The sequence below is a fragment of the Paramacrobiotus metropolitanus genome, unplaced genomic scaffold, assembly GCF_019649055.1.
Source record: "Paramacrobiotus metropolitanus isolate TYO unplaced genomic scaffold, Prichtersi_v1.0 Parri_scaffold0000036, whole genome shotgun sequence".
NCBI classification, from domain to species: domain Eukaryota; kingdom Metazoa; phylum Tardigrada; class Eutardigrada; order Parachela; family Macrobiotidae; genus Paramacrobiotus; species Paramacrobiotus metropolitanus.
Window position 1 is genome coordinate 292,575 of NW_026570256.1, and position 5,531 is coordinate 298,105.

Consider the following 5,531-nt stretch of genomic DNA (forward strand, 5'->3'; position numbering starts at 1 on the left):
CAGCGTCTCCGAACAGATGCACGAGCGAGCGCTCGTTCAAAAACTCGCTGGGCTGCAAAACCTCCTGCGGCCAGTACGACTTGCATGTGATCTCGCAACTCATGTCCACGCACGTTGGTACCAGGTATTTTGGCAACAAAAGCGTTGACCAACGCCCGGAAGATAAGAGATTTTTTGCAAGACTTAACTCTGGATTTAACCTTTCGAGACATTTTCGAAAGGACGACATTTGCGATAAAAAGCGAAAAACAGTACGATGCGATTTAAAACTGCAGGAAAATGCGAGCAACGGCTTTCCGAAGACAGTAATGTAAACGAGATGTGAGGTTAGCTGATCAATGGCAAGAAGTCAAATGAATCTTCCCTCAGCGTTATGAAATGTTGGAAATGATATTGACCTGGTTTCGTGTGATAATAGTTATACGAACGACCAATCAGCTATTGCACAACATTATTAGTCTGCGGTATCAGTTGCTATTTACACCGCCCACGACGCGCAAACTTTGCGCAAGGCAGATGAAACAGAAAAGACACATACGCATTGGCCGACATCTGTCTTCATAATTGTGTTAAATTGAGCTATACGATGCGACACAAATGTGCAACAACCAAGCGGAACGCTTTGATTATTGTAACACAATTACCGTAGCGAAATGACACGCGATTTAACATTTCATACACATTACTTCTTCAACGGTTCGCTTGACAAAAGTAGTTGACAACAGAATAATAGAAAAACAAACAGCATTTATTTGAAAGAGATCTTACAACCGTTCTCTTTTAGCACGCGCTGCACGGTCTCTCGTTCAGCATAGCACTGTTCAGCAATGAAATCGGTCACAACAACAAGATTATGTTTTTTCTTCCCATGCGTTGCGATATACTCATAACACATCTGGTACAATTCCAACAGCAGCGTCTTCACGTCTTCTGTTTTATAAAAATCTTTAGCTAAGAGACTGCAGTGAGATGCGGAACGATGGACAAGCTCTGCCATTTTATCCACGATGGCGTCATCGCAGCCAACAGTCTCTTTCACCGCTTGATCGATACATGTGCGGTAGTCTTTCGGCACGCTAGTGTCAGGTTTGACAGCCGCGCCTTTTTCATCAAAAACCCCTTTTTCAGGGACGGCATAACCCTGCACAACAAATGCCTCATCTTTTTTACGCTGCCTCGCTTCCCTGCGGTTCGCTTTGGTTTCCTTATTTGGCTCTCGTGCTTTAGACGAGCACAAATAACTACGGTCATAGCTCGCCGCGGTTGCGTTATACCGGCTAACCAGCTCTTCGTCCGTTAGCTGAGCGCGCTCTTCTGCTTCTTTCCAGTATTCTTCCCTAACAGCCATCTACAAAATATCTTCGTTTTATTTGTAAAAACTTATCGTTTTGAAGTATTTCTTAGTGAAGCGACCAAGCAAAGCGAAGCAGCGAAGCACACGCAATTACGGCCCACTCACACAAGCAAAGCAAAATAGCAGCTGGGCTAGACTACCGATACTCTGGAATATTATTAGAAAAATATCAGCAACAATAAGAATCAATGCATACAAGCACATTTTTGCATAGCCAACAACAACGCATACATCCACAACACTAGCAGAAAAATTTCGAAAAAGCGTGGTAAACTAGCCTAGAAATGCGTTACATAATATTACGTTACTTGACAATTTCGAAATAATTTTTAAATTTTGACACTTTAAAAAAATTTCTGTACATTGCGTAGTAAATTACGTAAAGGCTACAGGGAAGTAACGGGTTGCGCACAGTTTAAGTAATTTTAGAAAATATAATTAGAGCGCATGACATAAGTGCACTGTACCGTTACGTTGGTTGCGTAGTGGCGCTAACAGAGCATGCATACTACTCTTACCTATTTAATTGTACTTTATTTTCAAAATTATAGAAAAAATATGAAAATTTAAGAAATCCCTAGTTTTTTAGTATTTTTATTAATTTTACAGTGTAAACTTACTTTCGTGAAAGTGAAGAGGACGTGGGACCGAATAGAGGACGGTGAATCACGAGGATCAGGCACACAGGCAGATAAAGCAGGTTCTCAGTGTGTTGGATCCTGTTGACGGTACAACACCAGCTGTAGATCCCGTGTTTTTATAAACTAACGATATTTTATAAAATTAAGTACCTGTCCGCAGCTTGGGAATGGTCTGCGAATGTTGCAGAGTCGCGGAATAAGAAGCGACAGGCGGAGACCTGCAACATCACACTGCACTGAACAGCAACAGGTGCACACACAGAAACCCAGCAAGCGGTATAAAAATACATTTCTCAGTAGTAAACTACTGAAATAATCAATAAAAACTTACTGGAAAAAACGCAGTATGACGCGGACCGAGTAAAAAGACACTCCGACAGTGCACAGCGGATAACAGGCAGAAACCTGTGAGCACAATACTGCCAATAACAACGGCAAAAAACAACCAGTTTTCGACTGAAAACTTACCGAGAACTGTTCCCTCTAGGTCGGCCGATATAGAAAGGCGATCACGGAGCGATATCTGAAAAAAACACAAAAGAATATCCCGTTAAAACCGTGAGCAGACGGGAATTCGTGTAGAAGAGGTACTACACAATGATCTTAGCGCGTACCTGTAATATCGCAAGGAACTCTTCGCGTCTACCAAATCCAAGCACTTCTCCACAATCCGTTCAGAAACACAGGATTTCCAGCGGGAATTATAAAAACAACAGAAGGTTTCGTGCCGTACGGCCAGAGAAAGAGGTTCAAGAATTTTTATAAAAAATATTCAAAATTCCAACACGCTGTATCGGAATGCCTGCAAGATGGCTGACAGCGTTCTTTGCAACGCTTGATGTGGTGGCGCTGCGGTACGCACACATATGCACAGCGCATAGTGCATACTGGCACATACACGCAATTACGCGCACATATATTAATTTTTATTTATACATACAAAAAACAACTGTACACCTACAAAAAACACATAATTACGTAGAAAAAACATAAAAAACTAATTAAAAAACTAAATTAAATTTGTAATTGTTTTACGAGTAAACCTGTAATTAGTGTACAGTATTACATAACCTATAATTAGCCCTAATTAGTGTACGGTTACGCTCCACTACACTACATAATTATACGTTACGCTCGGATGCACGCACGTCACGCATGAGCGCACTAATTATAGATAATTATAGGGTAGAGTACAATAGATAGGGTCTAAACTCCCTACCTAATCTACTGACGACAAAACTTTCTGGTAAAGACAATCTTGAATCAATACGGTGATACGATTAAATTCGACACCGCGAGAATCATCCTCCTCCTTTAACTATAGGCTAGCTGGGTATCGTGGCAGGTTCAGTAATGTTCTTCAGCGTATCAGCCATATCGGCAGAACGTCTTCTGTGACTTGTGTGACAGAAGGCCTGAGATGCCCCCGACGGCGGATGCGCTTGAAAGCTCCATCAAGCACAAGATAACGCTGGCCTTTTTATCTGGCAGGCCAATTTCTGTGTGTATCAAGCAAAACTGGCGAGTTACGAAACAAGATAATACGCACCGGTTGCCATGCTTCGGGTTGGTTTTCGGCTACATTAATAAGAACGTCGATCTCATTATCAAAGGTACCGGCATGAAATATGTGATGTTTGCTGCAGTGATGAGTGTAATCTAAAACATGCAGTTTTTCCATCGATGAAATATTATTTGTATCTGCATGGAACCTATTGTATCTGCCTATTGGCTGAATCAGAAAGCACTAAGGGCGAATAGGCGGAATCAGTTATTATTATTGCGGAAAGAATCACTATGGCAACACACAGTACGTAATACCAACAAATTTTTGGAAAGTGCTGTTACAGAAAAAACGATGGGTGGAAACAATTGACATCTTGCGAATCCGGCATGTGTACATTAATATCTTTGTATTAGCTAGTTCAAAACGAACAGCATTTACAAAAAGACAGCATCAGAAGATTATTTTCTTAAAAAACGAAGTACGAAAATTCGAAAATATGCAAAAATGTTCTTGCGGAATTTCCGCCTAGAAACATTAACTGGTTTAAATTATAGCTAAAAAATAGATTCTTAAATAGGTTTAAATTATAGGTTTAAATTATAGCTAAAATCTAGCGGTCGTTGCGAAGCACATCATTGCACGAGCTCGAGCGCCAGTACCACTGGGAAATGGTATTGGAATCGTGGAACTGGAATAGTGTGACGTACACTCTTCATGGCTTCAGACAAATTTTATGCTCTTGCGAAGGTTTATTTGCAGCACCATTGACCATTGCGGAAATAGTGGAAATACACAAATAAGGAAAAGCGAAATAGCGGAAATACAGAAATACGGAAAGGCGTGACGTAGCACAGACTGGTTAATAACAGTATATTATTATATTATTTTTCTTTCAAATTAAGTAAGTATTACTATTATTATTGGCTTAATATAATTAATAATTTTCGGAAACCTTTCCAAAACTACCGCCAGCGTTGTCTAAGCATTAGCAGGAACTTTTGCCGGTCACAAATGGGTAGGAATTTTTGCCGACCAGACAAAGGAGTACCCAGTAGGAATTTTTGCTGGTTAGCCAATGAGGAAGGAAATTTCGCCGCTTAGACAGAAGGTTAGGGATTTTCGCCGGTAAACAGAGTGAAAAACTTTTTGCCGATCAGACAAAGAGGGAAGAATTTTGCCGGATAGGCAAAAGATTAGGGATTCTCGCCGGTTACACGGAGTGGAAGGAATTTTCGCCAATCAAACAAAAGGAGAAGAATTTTCGCCGGCCAGACAAAAAAACAGGGACTTTTGCCGGTTAGACCGTGAAGGGAATTACGTCGCTTAAACAGAAGATTAGGGATATTCGCCGGTAGGGGAGAGAGAAAAATTTTTGCCGATCAGACAAAAAAGTGAAGAAATTTCACCAGCCAGGTAAAGAAAAAGGGAATTTTGCCGGTTAGACAAAGGGGTAAAAATTTATAGTACAGATAGTAGTAGTTCATCGTATTACAATAAAATTTTTCAGAAATCAGTACTCCTATTACAATTATTACAACTATTTGAATTTTGTTTTTTTTTCAAAAACCATAAACAGAATTTTATAACTCTCAATTCATCTTTCATTCGGCGGATCTTTTCTTCTGGCAACTAAGTCTTGAGTGCTATTATATTCACTGTGTGTAAGCAATCCAGATTTTGGTTTTGCTGAGTCTTTAAAGCAAAATTTCATTCTGAGTTTCTAAAATTCGACGTTTGCAAACCGAGGCCGGAGGCCGAGGGTTGCCTTGTATATACAAAGCTAACTGAGTCGTTTTTTCGGCCAACATCTCCTCCTACACCGTTCGACATTAATGTTTCTACGATAGGTCAAAAATTCCCTAAAATCATCTAGTTTGTCTCAACGACTTTCGTTTTTCAATCTTTTCATCCTCCGATTTATGAAACGGCTCCAAAACGAATTTTGTTGATTGGTCTATCATTAGAAAGTAACAGAGGATTGGCGGAAATGCGTAACTTTCGAACCTAAACCGCTGACACATGGTCTGTC

At 40.3% G+C, this 5,531-nt stretch overlaps 1 long non-coding RNA gene across 1 annotated transcript; it reads right to left on the reverse strand.

Annotated features, from left to right (window-relative positions):
• Positions 1-538: 538 nt before the first annotated feature.
• LOC129589695 (uncharacterized) lies at positions 539-2,767 on the reverse strand. The gene is made up of 6 exons (XR_008690645.1): positions 2,610-2,767; positions 2,464-2,518; positions 2,327-2,400; positions 2,146-2,213; positions 1,975-2,073; positions 539-1,348 (listed from the first exon to the last, which is right to left on the reverse strand). It is a non-coding gene; the product is annotated as an uncharacterized LOC129589695 (long non-coding RNA).
• Between the last annotated feature and the right edge of the window lie 2,764 nt (positions 2,768-5,531).